Genomic DNA, 18,988 nt, shown 5'->3' with positions numbered 1-18,988 from the left:
TTAAGCTGAAGAGGCCAAGAAACGGAATGGGGTTGTGATACCAAAATCAATAGGAGTAATTTAATATCTGCCCTGCTCTTTATGAAATATTTATCCCCCATAATCTTCGTTAAAATGTTTAGATCTTCCTGATTCCCACCGAGGCTGAAATCTATCTTGCAATTAGAAGTTGAGAATTAGAGGTGCTGGGGTTTGATGAGCGTGAGTGTGTGTATTTTCCTCCCTAAAGTGTGTGTAAGGGAGGAAGGGGAGAAGGCCTTTAATTCTTTCCCATAAAATAGCGCGAGGCGATTTTGCTAGGGGGCTGGCATTCTTAGAAAGGGTGAAAAAAGAACTTTCTTTGAAGTGCCCCTGATATCGCTATTAAATCTAAATAAAATTAAGCATGGTGTATAAAAATGCCTTTCCCCCCCAACAAAAGAAAGTGTTTATTGCCCAAGTCTGTCTAGCGTTTGCTAAATTGCGCATGAAATCTGAAATGAAATAAACGTTATAATAAAACCAACCCCTGAGCCCTTTTTATGTAAAAACCTCAGATTACGCACTCCACCGTCGCCGGCTCGAGTTAAAAAGTTACCACGTCGTGCGCTCGGATTCATTGCTCCCCGGAGTTGCTGCTGAGAAGGCAGACGCCGGATGTTCCCAAACCGAAGCGCCAGGAAAATGGGTTCAATTTAGGGCGAGGGGGCCAGGACGAAAAGTTTTAAGGCACTTCGAAGAAACCATCTCTTCCCTCCCAGCCCCCCCCCCCCCAAAAAAGAAGACAACAATAAAACCCAGCAACTTTAAAACTCAAGGAGCTGAAGCCAGCTCAGATCCTAGGTCCTTTCTGAGGCCCTTCCAGAGGCCTCTGTGTGGTGGATGTCTACAGATATATATTTTTTTCTTTTGAAATTAAAAATGAAAATTACTCCCAGCAAAAATGGGGTCCATAAATAAACAGCAGGAAGAAGTATTTGTACAGGGCGGTGGAGTTTTAAAAGGATTTTTCTGCAGGATCAGGTTGTTGGTCTGTGATTAAATATTGATTTTGTGTAATTAGTTTTCATGTGAACTATCCTCTTGCTGATAGCTTAGAGGTTTCAGAACTAGAAAAGAAATGGAATTGGACATGGAAATTATTACTTAGCAAAGTGACAGGGAAGTGAGAGCTGGAGAAAAGACTGAGGCTTGGCTGATTTCAGCCCAAAGAAATGAAGGGCCAGGGTAAGCCCCCAGGGCCCCAGAGCTCTGGGGGCCTGGAGCAGGGGAGACCATGAGCCCCCCTGGGCAGAAAGGGGAGTTGGTGGGGGAAACGTTGGCCAGGCAGAGGACCCTGCATGGGCAAGAGCCTGTGACTCTGGGTCACATATATGGTCAGCCCTGCATCTCTGGACTCATGGACTGTGGGTGTTTCCAGAAGTACCCACGTGCAAGAGCCTGTGTTCACGTGTCTGTGGGGAATGGGGAAAGGCTTGGATGCATCTGGGGCCCTGGGGTGGGCACTGGGGGATGGAAAGAATGGCCCACAATCCTGCAGTCTGGGAGATCCTGGTTAGGGTGTTCACAGGGCTGAGGCATGACTTCACTCAGGGGTTGGGTGGGGGTCCCCTGCACACCTGGGCAGGTTTCCCGTGGAATACTTCTGTGCACTCCAGGTAGGGGGGTGTGGGAGTATTTTTCTGGGTCCGCTTCCAACAGTTAGGTCTACAAGGGGTGTGAGTGTCTGAAAGGAGGGTGTGTTTGGCCCGGTTGTGTCTCTGTTAAGGATGTGTGTCTGGTCACCTTTCCCTCACACTAGGCACGTTGTGCGGGAGTGTAGCATGTGCCTGTGTTCTGTCTTTGGCTGTGTGAAGGCAGCAGGGCAACTGGGTGTGTTTCTGCACGTGTGTGTGTGTGTGTTCCGGTTGGGGGCTATCTGTTCCTTCCACCCGCTTGTTTTTCTGGGCCTGTACGTTTCTGTTTGTGCCTCCGTGTGTGTGGTGGCCTCGCCCCGGCGTGCTTGCTTGCTTTGTGAGTGTGGAGTGTGCGCCTCTGCCGGGGCCATCCATACCCGTGCGCGCGTGGGTGTGGGCGCCTCTACAGTGCGGGCGCTCCTGCCTGTGTCGATGTGTGCACTCCGCCTGCACAGCCCGCCAGAGTTTCTTTGAAACAGACACACTGCCCCCTAGCGTTCAGACGAATTCAACGTCTCGGCCTGCGCGGAGCCAGAGCGACGGGAGCCTCAGGGACCCCTCTGGCCTTTCTCCTTCCTCCTCCCCTTCTTTCAGCCCTCGGCACAGGGGCACTGAACGTGCCAGTCACAGGGGGCCCCCTGGGCGACGGAAGGAGGGGACAAGCTGGACTAGATCCCCTTGCACAAGCCCTGGAGGGGGATGATCTGAGCTGGTGACAAGTGGGGAAGTGTCTGGAACGGCAACCCCTCCCCCGCCCCGTGAGCGGCCCAGAGCACCCCCCTCTGTCTGAGAGCCTGGCAGCCGCTGAACCAGCCCCAGAGGGATCCTGCCAGGAAGGGGGCCCCCCTATGAATCTCCCACTCAACAAAACACTCAACACCCAACGCCTCGCATAATGGACACAAGTGCCCATTACAACCATCAATCAGGCCCCAACACCAGCACAGGTGCACACAGTCACCCACACCTCCATAGTGGGTTATCAGCACGCTTGCACACACTCCTCCATAGTGGTTGTGTCAGCACACTCACACACAGGCCCCTGCATAGTGGTTGTGTCAACACACACACAGACCCCTCCATCGTGGCTGTGTCAGCACACTCACACACACACTCACACACAGACCCCTCCATAGTGGCTGTGTCAGCATATTCACACACACACTCACACACACAGATGCCTCTATAGTGGCTGTGTCAGCACACTCACACACACAGACCCCGTCATTGTGGCCGTATCAGCACACTCACACACACACTCACACAGACCCCTCCATAGTGGCTATGTCAGAACACTCACACACACAGACCCTCCATGGTGAGTGCATCAGCACATTCACACACACAGACGCCTCCATAGTGGCTGTGTCAGCACACTCACACTCACACACAGACCCCTCCATAGTGGCTGTGTCAGCACACTCACACACACAGACCCTCCATAGTGAGTGCATCAGCACACTGGCTCCCAGCATTGAAGGCCCCCCCACCGAGTCTGGCTCTGTGCTAGTAAATGCTTTACGTCCATGGTACCATTTCATCTTACAACAACTTCACAAGTCCGAGACTTAACCCATTTTACAGATGAAGACATAGAGGCTCAGTCAGACTGGTCAAGTGACTTTCTTGAAGTCCAATCCTGGCAGAACTGGGATTCCAAACCAACCCACCTGACACCGAGGCCTGGCCCTTAACCACTGCCCACTCCACCTACATGTGATAGTTCAGGTAAAGGACACAGCACAATCCCGGGAACAGTGAGTAAGCACCCAGAAATGTTGGTTAGCATTGTTACTGCTGTTACCATTATCACTGTTCATATTAGTGTGATTACCATTAGTATTTTTCCGTGTGTGTATCTCTCCTGCATAAACATAAGAAACTAGCGCACACACACCCCAACACCCATACCTACGATCACAGCAGTCTGAGCCCCTCCTGCAGGCAGAGTCCCCCAGGAGGGTGTGGGGAGCCCACGCCTGACCTTAAGGGGAAACTACTCCCCTGACATCTGGGCAGAGGGTCCATGGAACAACATTCCCCCACCAAACGAGTCCATGGTGGAAACAGTACAGCCTATGGCACCACAGACCAAGATTCAAAGCTTGTCTTTACCACTTAAGAGCTGTGTGACCTTGGGCAAGACCGTTTCCTTCTCGGCACCCGTTTCCACTATTGGAAAGGTGAGTCACAGCCAGTTCATGTGAATTGTGAGGACTGGAGACAATATTCATAATTGGCACAGAGTGTAGCATGTAGCAGGCATTCATGAAATGCTAAACCAAAAACCCTACCCACTTGCTGTCAGGTCGATTTCCACTCATGGCAACCACGTGTGTATCAGGGTTAGAACTGTGCTCCACAGAATTCTCCATAGCTGATTTTTTGGAAGTAGATCACCAGACCTTTCTTCTGAGGTGCCTCTGGGTGGACTCAAACAGCCAAGCACGTTAAACATTTGCGTCACCCAGGGGGTCCCATTAAATGTCAGCTCCTCTTACTACCATTATTATCATTACTGTTTCTTCTACGGAAACCCTGGTGGCATAGTGGTTAAGAGCTATGAGCTACGGCTGCTGACCAAAAGGTTGGCAGTTCAAATCCACCAGGCACTCCTTGGAAACTTTATGGAGCAGTTCTACTCTGTCCCATAGGGTCACTATGAGTTGGAATGGACTCTATGGCAGTGGCTTTTGGGTTATTTCTTCTACGTTTGGATCCAAGAAGGTGAGAATAGAACAATGACCCCAGAGAAATCTGGTTTGTTTAACAAGTCAGACTTGCCTCACTCTCTTAGATGCTTGCCTCAACCTCCCACCCCAGTGCCGGTGTAGATGGGTGCAGGCCCAGGGCCTGTCCAGGGAGCACCCTGGGCTGAAGCCTCTGGGGAAGTCCCAGGACAGGAGCGAGCAGTAGGCTGGGGGTTGAAGGGATCCAGGCCCTTAAGCAGCTACAGGCTGCTGATTGCTCAGCAACAGCACCTCTCCCTCTCTCTATGCGTAATGCCTGATACCTTTTGGGGTCTCACTTCCACCCATCCATTGAATAAGCACATATTGAGTGTCAGCCGTGTGCTAGGGTCTGGAATCCAAACTCATAAAAAAGCAGAAGCAGCAGGAACAGCACTTAAGCCAAATCAAAGAAACCTAATATTGGTGTGAAAGGGACACACCCATTCACGTGCAGGGGAAGCATGGATAGAGAAGGGTTCCCAGACCTGGGTTTTGAAGGTAAAACAGGAGTTTGTCAACCAGGACAAGTTCAAAGGACTTCCCAAAGAAAAGAAACAGGTCAGATGGGACATGAGAAGGTTCAGGCAGCAGTGAACTTAGGTAGGAGTGGGAGAGGGCAGGATCTGAAGCTCAAGAGGTCAGCAGGACTCAGATCAGGAGGACCTCAGAGGCACATGGGCATTGTTCTGGGAAGCTATAAAAGGGTTTTAAACAAAGCCAAGTGCATAGTCAGAGGCGAGTTTAGAGAGGACCCTGGAAACCTGAGACCTGAAGATCTCCCGTTTCTTTGCCCTGCTGCAAGGTGGCTGCAGAAGCCACCTTCACTTGCTTTCCCTGGAAACAGGGCCAGGGAGAAGCCAGCAGCCAGCACTAAGCAGAGCAGTGGGCTGCCTGCTCTCCTGCTTCGGAGCTATTTGCGTGGATCAGGGTTCCCCCTTGCCTCAGCCACTACAGATTCTGCTTCCCATTGGGCAGGACTTCTGCCCATCCCTCAGCTGGGAGAGGCTGAGGGGCACTTACAAGAGAGACAGACAGACCTGGGTTCAAACCTCAGTTCTGGCTTAAGGCTAGAAGGGGGTCAGGGGATGAGGGTTGGGGTGATAGCTAAAGGGTATGTGATTTCTTTTTGAGGTGATGAAAATATTCTAAAATTGATTGTGGTGATAGTTGCTCATATCCGTGAGTATACTAAAAACCACTGAATTGTATACTTCCAATGGATGAATTGTTGGTATGTGATTTACATCTCAATAAAGTAAAAAAATAAAATAAAAGGAAAAAAAAAAGTTCCATCACCCCCTGACCACGTGACTGTTGGCAAGACCCAGACTGCAGCTCCAGCTTCTGTAGCTGTGGTAATACCTGCCCCCAAGGGTGTCAGGGAGGCTAAAAGGGCAGGGGAGCACCCAGTCCACATGCTTATTATTACTATTATTTTATTGTATTTATTATATTATAAAGCTACCCTGTGAGGTAGAGTCTATTATTTTTCCCATTTTATAAAGAAGGAAACTGAAGCACAGAGGGGTAAAGGAAGTTGCCCAAGGTCACACAGCAAACCAGAGACAGAACCAGGGCATAAACCAGGCCTGGCTGACTCTAGAGCTCATGTGCACTGCAGATACCACACTGCTGCTGGCTACAGCTCCACCATCAGCCCACATCAGCTCCACCATTAGTCCTGTTACAACCCAGGGCTGCTGTCTGGAGGGAAGAAGCCTGGCCCACAATCTCTACAGCTTGGGCCTGGGTCTGAGCCCTGGGGGAGGCCAGGGAAGAGCCTGAGTAACATATCCCCCTGTCCCCTGGAGACTTCCAGCCTTAGGGGAGGGGCCCCCTCCTTCTCCACTGCTGCCTGGATTTCCCCATTTTCCAGAGGCCTCTGGGTCCTGACCACAGGGTTTAATATGGGAGAGCCATTGAATTTCTCCTTGGAGGACACCTGGAACATGAAGTGGCTGCTTCCCAGTTTATGTGGCTGGGAGAACCTGGGCAAGTCACCTGGCCTGGTGGGGATACCTGCACAGGAAAAGAGCTCTGATGGGGCCTAGGACATTTCAACTTCCTCTGGGAAAACAGAGTTCCAGAGACACCAAGGACCAGGGCTCCACAGCTGTGCTTCCAGCTTCAAGCTCTTCTCAACAACCCAAACTTCCCTTGGGCGTGCTGCATTTTCACCCTTCTTTTTAGGAGTGCCTAGGAGCCCTGGTGGCACAGTGGTTAAGTGTTTGGCTGCTATCCAGAATGTCAGTGGTTCAAGCCCACCAGCTGCTCCTTGGGAGAAAGATGTGACAGCAGGGACAGATTACCCAATAAACAAGGTACACACAGGTTGACTGGTGCTTACTCACTAATCTGTAGTGCACGAATTCACCTGTTTTTCACACTATGCTGCTAGCTGAAAGGTTGGAGGTTCAGTCCACCCAGAGGGTACCTCGAAAGAAAGGCCTGGCAATCTACTTCTCAAAAATCAGCCATTAAAAACCTTATAGAGCCATTCTACTCTGACATACATGAGTCTCCTGGATGGTTAGCTGAGAATCAGCATCAGCGGTAAATTTCACACCAACATGCTTAGCTGTGACCTGGATGATCTGAAACCATTGCTTGAAAGTATGAATACCAACACTGATGAGAGCTTCACCTTTCCTGAGCTTAGACACTCCCCTGTTGTTGTTAGGTACCATCACGTCGATTCCAACTCATAGCAACCCTATATGACAGAACAGAACTGCCCCATAGGGTTTCCTTCCTAGGCCATAATATTTATGGAAGCAGATCACCATGTCTTTTCTCCCACAGAGCAGCTAGTGGGTTTGAACTGCCAACCTTTCGGTTAGCAGCTGACTCTTAACCATTGCACCACTAGGGCTCTCATTTAATCTTGGAAACAATCATGGGAGGACGTTACCCGTTATTCTCAGGCGCCAAGAAGTGCAAGGGCTTGCTCAGGGCCACACAACTAGAACATTGCAAGGCCTGCTTTCAACCTTGGGTTCGTATGATCCTGAGGATACCCTGCCAATGTCTCCCTCCATGGATTTCCCTCCCCCAGATGACATCCAGCTATGCGCTTCTATTCTCCATTCTCTAACTGGAGTGTGCTGAACACAGCCACTGGTCCCACAATAACTCAAACCAGCCCACTGGCTGAAACCAAGGCCTTGGTGATTCCAGGGCTCCAACCAGCCTCCTCTTGAAAAAGTTCCCACTCAGCAAAAAAAAAAGGAAAAAAAAGCATTACCCGCCCCACAATTAGTCAGAAAATGCAGAAGTTCGACAGGGTTCATAATTATTCAACGAACCTCTTTAGCAGGATCCCCCCCTCCCTCTTCCCACCGCCTCTTCTCTCTCCCTGTAGCAATCAGCTCTGCGGGCTCATCACCACTGAGAATCTAGCTGGAAAACCAGCCCCATAAGTGGAACCAAACTTGCACAGATGATGGGGGAACTTAGGACCAAATTGGACCAGATGGTGGAACTTTGGACCAGTCCATCATTAGCACAAGCCTTTCATATCATACCATCCATTGTCCTCCCACCCCCCCCCCCCCGGTTGCTGAAGGCTAGCTGGTGCTGGCTGTCACATGGGTTAAAAGGGCGTGCTAGCGGAACCCGCCCTCAAGGTAAGGGAGAGGTCACCCAGCTTGGCACCACAGAGCCTAGGGTTGAGGACTTGTCTCCCAAGAAGGAAGCCCATGTGGTCCTGGAATCTGAAGCTGGACTTCCCTGTAGAGCAGCATCCAGAGCAACACCTGGTTGGCACGCAGGTCCCTGTTTGTTCAGCAATGTCCCGTATCTCATTGCTTTCTACCACAGAGGTGGGTGCTGGTGTGGTGCAGAGTGTCACACAGATCTGAGACCTGTGACCTTGATCAGGCCAGGCTGTCATCCCCCCCTCCCCCCCTCCCCCCCCCGCCTCCCTACCTTGGTTTCTTCATCTGTAAAATCAGTTCACAGCATAACCTTCGACAAAGGGCATTTGTGGGACTGGGCTGAAATGAGGTAGGTTAAGTGCATACCACTGGGTTTGGTCCAAGTATGGAAGAAAGAAAAAAAACAAACCAGTTTTAATTGAGTTAGTTCCAACTCGTGGCAATCCCGTGTGTACAGTGTAGAACTGCTCCATAGGGTTTGCAAGGCTGGGGCTTTTCAGAAGCAGATCACCAGGCCTTTCTTGCGAGGATCCTCTGGGTGGCTTTAAACCACCAACCTTTCCAGTTAGGAGCCCAGCACTTAACCATCTGTGCCACCAAGTCAGCCCGGGGTAAATTTGTAGCTGCCAAGTATAATAAAATCATTATTATCATTACCATTATTATCACCCCTAGGAGGTGAGTACTGTAAACAAAACAAACCCATTGTCGTGGGCTTGATTCCGACTCATGGAACTGAGCTCCATAGGGTTTTCTTGATCGTAATCTTTACAGAAGCAGGTCTCCAGGCCTTTCTTCCGAAGTAGTGCTGAGTGGGTTCGAACTGCCAACCTTTTCGTTGCAGCTGAGTGTAAACTGTTCATGCTACCCAGAGACTTGTAGGAGATAAGTAAAAAAAAAAGAAAAATAAGTAGAGGGGGATTGGGGGGATTATTATAAGGAAACAGAGGTTGAGAGATTTACTCTTCCTGGGTAGGAAATGGGGGGTGCCTTCTGGGGTTCTGTGCAGCCCCATAGGAGGGAGGCAACTCCAGTTCCTAAGTGTCCACTGTGTGCTGGGCTTGTGCTGGGCATTCTGCATAGACTGTTTCTGGTTCTCACACCAACCTTACAGTGTGGGCGTATGTGCGCCCGCTATATGGAAGGGAACTTGAATGAGGACACACGGCTTTGGGAAGGATCGTGGGGAAAATCATCCAAAACGAGAGCCGCACCTGTCACCCAAGGAGCCCAGGCAAGGAACAGAGCTTCTCAGAAATGGCACAGGCCCAGGCCCAGGCTGTCCAAGGGAGTGCAAGGGGGTGGGGGAGGGCTTTGAATGCCCCCTCTCGCTACATAGGTGAGGAAACTGAGCCCAGAAAGAGAAAATAACGTGCCTGTTTGCTTCAGATCCTTGGAAAATTTCACAAATGATCACTGTTCAGCCCTTGACAAATACAACTGCTCTTTGTATAAACATTGTTTTGCATGTAGCAGGAAGACAGTGTGGCCTACTGGTGAGCAGGCTCAGCCTCAGGCTCAGCCGCTCATAGTCACTTTGCTTTTCTGAGCCTCAGTTTCCCCATCTGTCAATGGGGAGTATAGTAGTTCATGGGCTTGTCAGGAGGGTGAACTGGGCCCAGAACACTTAGCACGTAATTAACACTCAATAAACGGCAGCTACTACATGAATCGCGCCTGCAGGGCGGGCCTGGCTCCCTCAGGGCAGCCTTGAGAAGGATTGATGAGGTGCCTGCATCATGTATTTGTTCCTCCTCCCAGCCTGGCTGTGCCGTCTCGTCTCGAGTCTCCCGGCTCTGGTCCGGAGGCCCAGCCATGCCAACACGCTGCCAGCCGGCTGGAGCTCCAAGCAGGGACAGAGGAGGCACCCCACCCCTGGTTCTCTGGGCCAGGCCCCAACTGGGCAGGGCCCACCCTCTCCAGCTGAGTCCCAGCCACCCCCGACGTTTGCCACCGGGCCACCTGGTGAGCTCATGGCAAGCTCCAGACGCCTGCTGCCCCCACCTCTGGCTCCGATGAGCTCATCTGGGTTTGGTACCCTCCAAAGCAGCCAGCAATGTTTGCTCAAATGTTCCAGACCCAGGGAATGGAAAGAGCAAAACGGTGCCCTCTGCCCCCCTTTCCCAGGCAGAAAGCAATCTGCTATAACTCAGACAGGCCAGCTTCACCAAGCCCAGGAGATGGATGCAGCGTTTTGGAATCTATATCACCCAAAAGGAACATGCCTCTTAAATCACAGGTTGCTGGGAGAGAGCAGGAGTGGGAGGTGCAGGGGCCTGATGATGCTCCAAAAGGGGGCCACGAGGTGGGGCCTCCTCCTGCACCTGAGCCACCAACACTCCTTCTCCAGGGGAGTCTCTTGAACACTCACTGGAAGTGCACACACATACATGCACACACACAAATGCACACATGTGCACGTGCACACATGTCCATGCACATATTGTGGGTGTGTATGAACATACATGCACACCCAATATGCACACATATGTGCACCTGCATGTGTGCACACATATGCACCCCCATGTACATGCACACGTGAACATACTTGTACACATATGCAAATGCATGCACACCCATGTACGTGCACACAGGTGTACACACATGTGCACACATACACACTGACACCAGCTCCTGTTGGAATCTCTCCCCAACCATCCCTCCCCTGGCTCCGGCCACCACCCTCCCTGTCTGGCTTGCCTGCATCTACTCTTGCTTTCTCTTGACAGCAGCCAGGATCTAAATCTGATCAAGTCAGGTCACACACATTCCTTCCCTGTGCACACATGCGTTGTTAAAGCAAGTCAGTGGATCCATCATTTGAGAATAGAGATCAAATTCCTCTCCACAGCCTGGAAGGCTCTGCTTGCCTGGCCCTGGCCAGCTCTACAGTCTTGCCTCACTCCAGACATCCCCAACTCTATCCAGCCCAGCCTCCAGCCGCCGATCTCAGATCCAACCGTTCTTGTTTCTCCCACCACAGGCCTTTCAGGCATGTGCCCATGGCTGGAGGGCTCTTTTCTGTCTGAACCTTCTTTGGCTGTTAAGGCACAGCCATCCCTCGGCTCAGCTGCCACACCCTTAGGGAACTCATCGCAGCCACCCCAACCAGATAACTCCAACTTTGGGATGCTCTTCCAGCCCCAAGGACTGGGTAGTGTGACATCAGCAGCATTATCTTGTGGAGCTCTTTAATGGCTCTGTCTATGCCACTCAATAGTGAGCATGGCTGTTTGCCAGCACCATGTAGGTGAACAATATAAATTTGCTACATGAATGGATGAGAATGAATGAAGAAAGGATGGAAGGAATGAAAATGTTGTGCCAGCTGGAAAAAGTGGCAAGGTTGGGAGTCTAAGACCTATCAGATCAAGCCCAGCAGTCTGCCTGACTAGCAAGGACCTTTGCAGCCTGGTCTTCCCTATCCAGTCCCCACTCCAGGGCCCTCATCTCTGGTCTCATTATGATTTGTCCTTCTCAGCCTGGTAAACTCCTATCCATCCTGCAAGGCCCCACTTAAACAATACCTTTTGAACTGCAGGTTGTGGCCAATTAGGAGGTTAAAAATCCATTTAGGAAGAACTCAACCAGAGTTTTATTAAAAAATGAAATCAAATAGAATAGTAAATATTATTGCACAGATCATAGTATGAAGATAAGAATTATCTGGCAAAACTTTGGTCTCATTTGTGTGTGTGTTAGTGTGTTTGTGTAAAATACATTTCCAGCTTTGGGTCAAGGTTAGCTGATTTTGAAAAACACTGCCCTCAGGGGTCATGGATCTTCAGAAGCCTGCCCCAACCTCAGGCAGAATGACACCTTCTCCGTCTCTATTCCCATTTCCCTTTGTGCCGCTCACAGCCCTCGAACAAATTCCACCTCATATTCTCACTTCAGGTTTATCTGTTTATCACCAGAATTAAACCGTAAGATCATCAGGAATAAGGTTGTATCCCATTCATCTTTGTGACCCCAAGGTGACAAGCTCCGTGCCTGGCACATGGTTGCTGTTGTTGCTAGCTGCTGCCAACTTGGCCTGTGACTCACGGTGACCCCAGGCACAACAGAGCCTGCTGCCCAGTCCTGCGCCGTACCCATGATGGCCTGCGGATTGAACCGTTGTGATCCACAGGGTTTTCATTGGCTGATTTTTCGGAAGTGGATCGCCAGGACTTTCTCCGTAGTCTGTCTTAGGCTGGAAGCTCTGCTGAAACCTGCTCAGCATCATAGCAAACCTTCACTGATAGATGGGTGGTGACTGCAGATGAGGTGCCCTGGCCATGAATCAAACACAGGTCTCCCAGATGGAAGGCGAGAATTCTACCACTGACCTACCACTGCCTCCACTGGAACTTGGTAGGTACCTAGTATCTGTTAGAACTGATCAAGGTGTGAGAGTGAATCCAGCAATCCCAGATTTGGACTCACCCTGATTTCAAGCCCCAGCTCTGCCGCTGACAAGCTCTGGTAAGCTTGGGCAAGTCATTTCACCCCTCTGAGCCTGTTTCCCTTGAATAATTACAATATTGTTGTTATGTTATTATGTGCCATCAAGCTGATTTCGAGTCATGGTAACCCTGCGTGACAGAGCTACCCCATAGGGTTTTCTACGCTGTAATCTTTATAGGAGCAGATCACCAGGTCTTTCTCCCACGGAACCGCTGAGTGGGTTTGAACTGCCAACCTTTAGGTTAGCAGCCGAGCACTTAATCATTGCGCCGCCAGGGCTCCTAAATAACGATATTAACCACTGGCATTTATTGAGCACTTGCTATATGCTTTATAAACACTGACTTGTTCATTCAATAAATGTTTTGAGTATCTATTACCTGCCAGGGCCTGTTTGTCACAAAATTATTGCCTCATTCCTAAAACTACGAGGAACACCTGCTACGTACCAGGCACAGGGCAGCCCCTGGGGATTCAAAGCTGAGTAGGACCAGTGGGTCACTGCCTTCATGGATTTTTATCTCATGAAATCCTCAGCACACCCTTGCAAGTGGACACGTCACTCCATTGTGCAGACAAGGAGACTGAGGCCAGAAAGTTCTGTCTGACTCTGAGCCTGCCCTCTTGGCTGCCTCCCATCACCCTAATGGGGGTCATGAGGTCGCAGTGCCCAGGACCTGCATCAAGTTCTTCCCTCACTCCACAAGGTTTCATGAGCCCTACTGTGCACCAGGCCAGCTCCGCCCTGGCTAGGGAGATAAACACAGGAACCATTGCTAAACACCTGTGTGTGGGTGTGGAAGCTCTGGGCCTACAACAACAGCAAAAAGGGGATCCTGGAGGGGAAGGAGTCAGGGCAGTCTTCTTGGAGGAGGTGACACCCAAACAAAGTGTTGCAGGAGAAGCAGGGAAGGGCATTCCAGGCAGTGGAATAGAATGCAAAGAGGGAAGAGCCCCAGATGGCTCTGGGGTTTCCTGACTGGGACACTGGGATGGCAGGGCTGGTCCCCCTCCCATTTTGCTTGGAAGAAAGGCCACATGTGTGTTCTAGATACTCTGGCTGGTCTGAAGACAGGAAGATACAAGGAGAGGTGGGTAAAGGGATGGAGACAACATGGAGGAGCCAGGGAAACTCAGTGGAGCTGGAGGGAGGCAGGGAGCCCCCAGGCCCCAGGAGACCCAGCATCTGCATCCAAGATGTCCACTGTCTGAACTGAAGAGAGCAAAGACCCCCTTCATGCCCATAGCTTCCTGTCCTCAGGAGGATCCAACATAGCCATAACTACCCATGGAGACCACCCTCAAGCTAGACGTGGTGTGACTTCCCAGGCACCATGCTAACTGGGTTTTACCGAGCCCCTGCACATGGGGAAATGGAGGCCCAAAGAGGGGAGGGCCCAGGTTAGGACTGCTGCAAAGGGCAGTTCATTTCAACAGACTTTAACTGAGTACCTACTATGTGCCAGGCACATGCTGATGAGGTAAAACAGATGTGGTCCCAGCCTTTAAGAAGCTCACAGTGCACTGAAGGAGAAGGGGATTCATGCAATAGTCACAGGACCAGCCCATGAGTACAAAGAGATCAGGGCCCCAAAGGGGAAGAAGACAGCAAGAGCCTACAACAAAAGGTCTGACTAAAACTAGAGCACAGGGTGTGCCTAGAGGAGTTAAGCAGGCAAAGATTAGAGAAAGGGTGCTCCAGGCAGACAGAGCAGCAGATGCAAGGCCCTGAGGCCAGAAGCAGCATGGGAAGTGCAAGATCTGAAGTAGCCAGAGAGGCCACAGGTGGTGGCAGGGACCAGGCCTGCAGGACTTTGTTGACCAAAGAAAGGAAGGCTTAGGAGATTAAGGGACGGTGATATTCATTCATTCATTAAAAATAAATACACATTTTAGCAGCCACTGTGGGGACCTCTTCACCCAGCTCTATTCTAGGCACTGGAGATACAGCGCTGAATGGCATTGACACGGGGCCATTCCTTACAGAGCTGATTCTCTGGAGATCAGACCTGTGACATCACCTAACTCTTTCTTTCCCTCCCTCCTTTCCTTTTTTCTTCCTCTTTCTCTGTATCTTTCTCTCTTTCCTTCTCTCCTTTCTTTCACCTAAGCCATTCTTCTCCACCACATCTTCATCCCCAACTCACGTCACCAGCTGGAGAAACCTTGTCTTCAAGCAGCTGAAGCAGGATGGGTAATGATCCTGGTTCTTATAAATCTACTGGAATGTATCCCAGGGACACCAGTTTTCCAAGATGCACTGGATAAAATTCACAAGCAAAAATTTTAACGGCATTTTTGTCCAGGTTCAGTGTGTGTTGTTCTATTAAGGGTTAAAATACGTTTGATCAGGTAATATCACAAAAGATTTCATTCCAGTTGCAGTCAATCTGCATTTCATCTCACACGACTTTTAATAGGTTCACCACCTGCTAAGAGGCCAGCGGTGGTGGTTGAGTGGTAGAATTCTTGCCTTCCACGTGCGAGAATGGGTTCGATTCTTGGCCAACGCACCTCACGTGCAGCCACTACCCGCCTGTCAGTGGAGGCTTGCATGTTGCTATGATGCTGAACAGGTTTCAGTGGAGCTTCCAGATTAAGACACACTAGGAAGAAAGGCCTGGTGATCTGCTTCCGGAAATCAGCCATTGAAAACACTGTGGGTCCTAATGATCTGATCTACAACCAATGATGGGGGTGGCGAAGGACCAGGCAGCATTTTGTTCTGTTGTGCCTGGGTCGCCACGAGTCATGGGTTGAGTCAACAGCAGCCAATGACAACCACCACCACCACCAACCAACAAAATGTCAAAACAAAAATAGATGATACATTTGTATTTCTGTTGTTTTGATCGATTGTATACCAATGGTAACCCACTGTAACCATTGGAGTCTTATTATAGTTACAGAAAGAGACAAAAAAAATTTTTTAAATCTGTGTTGCAACAGTTTGTCTTGGAGAAGAGGAGGGCTGGATCTGGGTGGTGACAGTAATAAGTCTATAGCAGGTGACATTGGTTTAAAGAACAGGTAGAGATTATGCTCATCTTCTAGATCTTTCTAATGCTCTGGCCAGGACATGGCACAGTGGAGAACACGCAGCTCAGAGAGCTGAAGCAACTTCCAGGGTCACCCAACAAGTCAGAAACAACTCCCAACCTGGCTACAGCTTGGAGAAACTGACCCCTGATTTTGAGATACTTCAGTCCCAAAAAGGAGTTCTTGCATGGTGTTAACTCTTAAGTGCTTAAACCCGAACTTACGCAGAAACACCTCAGAAGACAGGCCTGGAGATCTGCTTCCAAACCCCTGTGGAGTAGTTCTACTCTGCACATATGAGGTTGCCATGAGTTGGAATCAACTTGACGGCAACTGAGGTTTTTTTTTTTTTTAGTCCCAGAAAATGAGAACCCCCTTCTCCTGACCCCCCATGCCTCGATGTCCAGAGAAACGTGGATCCCCCAGGCCCAGACATCTGAGTGTCTCCTGGCAGTTAGAGGCACAAGTGAGGGCAGCTGATGAGGTAGAAATATGTTCCAGTAACAACAGGCCTTTCAACTTGATTTGAAAAGCTCCCCCTCCCCTCAACCTCCCTGGGGTCCTCATTCTAAGCTCACGAACAGAATACTGCACTCGCCCTGACCTTGGCCATTGGGGGAATCACACAGAGGCCTTGATTTGGACTTGGAGGTGATGCAAAATCCATTCCAAAGTCTGCTGCAGTGGAGTCTAGAAAAGATGGCTAAATAAACCCAGTGCCAAAGACGGCTAGCACCTCCCAAAACCTCTACTTCTTCATCTGTAAGATGGGGCCAACCAAGTCTGTAAGGGTGAGGCAACCCAATAGAGTTGCTGCGAAAAGTCACTTTTTTTTGAGCCAGGCCTGGTGCTGGACACTGGGAAAACAACAGAGAAGAAGTTAGGATCGTGGCTGCTACCTTGAACTCTGGGTCTGTGCGACACCACGTGCAATGATGCCTGTGAACTATGAATTGTTACCTCCTGTTGTTGTCGGTGTTAGCTACCATCCAGTCAGCAGTCAGACCCCAACTCATGGCAACCCCATGCACAACACAACAAAATGCCCCCTGGTCCTGTGCCACCCACATGATAGGTTGTGGATCAGACAGTTGTGATCCATAAGTTTTTCATTGGCTGATTTTTGGAAATAGATCACCAGGCCTTTCTTCCTAGTCTGTCTTAGTCTGGAAACTCTGTTGAAATCTGTTCAGCATCAGAGCAACCTACAAGCTTCCACTGACAGACTGGTGGTGGTTTACATGAGATCCATTGGCTGGGAATCAAAACTGGCTCTCCCACATGGGAGGCGAGAATTCTACCACTGAATTACCATTACCTCCTATGTAGCCCCTCTTTCAGTTCCCCAACTCCTAGTACATAGTAGGAGCTCAACAAATATTAGTTGAATGAATGAATGAATGAACAAATCAAGTCTTTGTCTTATTCATTGCTGGATCGCCAGCACTCAGAGCAGGGGTCAACACATAGTAGATACTCAACATACATTTGCTGATGATTGGACCTAAAGGGGTTAAGGCCCCGCCGTGTTGCGTGTCTGGTGGCCCTCCTTGACAGGACAAAAGGTCCAATTTAATCCAGGCGCTGTAGCTGCCGCCACAGCCGCCACCGGGGCACAATGCAGCAGGTTTGTGGCCAACGTCTGCTGATCGGATTTCGGGTAATATCCCCGCCCAGCTGCCCAACCTAGCAGACAAAGGCCTCTTTGTTGCAAATATATTTTTAAAATCCCTGAAGATATTAACAGGGCAGGGGAGTGCATACTGTGAAATGGCTCAGAAATCGTTTAATGAACATGTTCCAAACTCAGGCGTGATCATTAAATGAAACCTGCCCTGCACTTTCTTACCAGGAACAAGGTTAGCTCAGGGTAGACTTGGGCCTCGAATCTGGGCTGGGAAGTTTCCAAGGCAAAAGAATCCTGATACCCATCATAATAACAGCACCAGCTGCAATTTACAGAGCCCTCAGCGGATGCCAAATGGTATTTCTCACTCCTAACACTTACATTTAGACTAGGGCTCCCCATTCTACAGATGGGAAACTGAGGTTTAGGGATATATTGGTTCAAGTGGCAGAGCCAGCCTTGAACCAGGTCTGCTGGATCCTCTGAACTTCCTCCCACGGGCCTTTTTTCTGCTTTTGAGGACCACTAACTTTGAGCGTATTCTCACCTCTGAGCTTTTGCCCCATTGGGCACCCAGGAGGCGATCCTAGCATCACTTAGTCCTGTACACACCCTACTTCTTCAAGTTCACACCAGCACATCTGTCCATCCTACTAGTCTTCCCTCTTCTGAGTTCCACCATCCGTCCCAGACTGTGCCGTACACTTGAGTTTTTAATAAACGATAGTGACAGTTCTTCAGAGCTATGTATTGCTTTGAAACACACAGACATGTTCATACCCTCCAGAATCAGAAGACCACTGTGGCAAAGAACCTGGACTTGAATCAGAAATAGCAGCTGTACCTTGATTTTCACAAGCTGTGTGACCTTGTTGTGTGTGTGGCCAAAGGCAAGTTCAAAGTTAATTCAGGTTCAGCAACAAGTTAAACAAAGAGTTACCATAAACCAAAACCAAACCAAACCCACTGCCGGCGAGCCAATTCCAACTCATAGTGACCCTATAGGACAGAGTAGAACTGCCCCATAGGGTTTCCAAGGAGCACCTGGTGGATTTGAACTGCCAGCCTTTTGATTAGCAGCCATAGCTAACTGCCCCACCAGGTTTTCCAGAGTTACCATACGACCCAGCAATTCCACTCCTAGATATATACCCAAAAGAATTGAAAACAAGTGCTCAAAAGAAAAATTATGCAGGTATGTTCATAATAGTTCAGAAGTGAAAACAATTCAAATGCCTGTCAACTAATGAATGGATAAACAAAACACGGTATATCCCTACAGCAGAAAGTTATTTGGCCATAAAAAGGAAAGAAATTCTGGTCCATGCTGCAAGATGGCTGAATTTTGGAAACATTATGCTGAGTGAAAAAAGCCAGCTACAAGAGGCTACACATTGTATGAGTCCATTTATACGAAATGTCTAGAATAGGCAAATCCATAGAGATAGAATGTAGATTAGTGGTTGCCAGGGGCTAGGGGGAGATGGGGAGTGACTGCTAATGGATACGGGGTTTCCTTTGGGGTTGATGAGAATGTTCTGGAAAGAGATGGTGGTTGCACAACATTGTGAATGTAGTATCACTGAATTGTACAGTTTAAAATGGATAAGATGGTAAATGTTATGTAAATTTTACTACCATTGTAAAGAAAAGTTGATTCACTTCTCTGTGCCTCAGTTTCCCCTGCTTCACACAGCTATCGTGAGAACCCAAAAAGATGACCTATTTAAAGAGCTTGATGTCGAGTGAATGGCAGCAGCTCTTTTTATTTTTTAATTCTCAAAAGCATTTTTTGGTCCCCTCTACAGAACAGGAAGCTGAGAATCAGAG

The sequence above is a fragment of the Loxodonta africana genome, chromosome 19, assembly GCF_030014295.1.
Source record: "Loxodonta africana isolate mLoxAfr1 chromosome 19, mLoxAfr1.hap2, whole genome shotgun sequence".
Classification (NCBI taxonomy): Eukaryota; Metazoa; Chordata; class Mammalia; order Proboscidea; family Elephantidae; genus Loxodonta; species Loxodonta africana.
Note: the sequence above shows the minus strand (reverse complement) of the source record.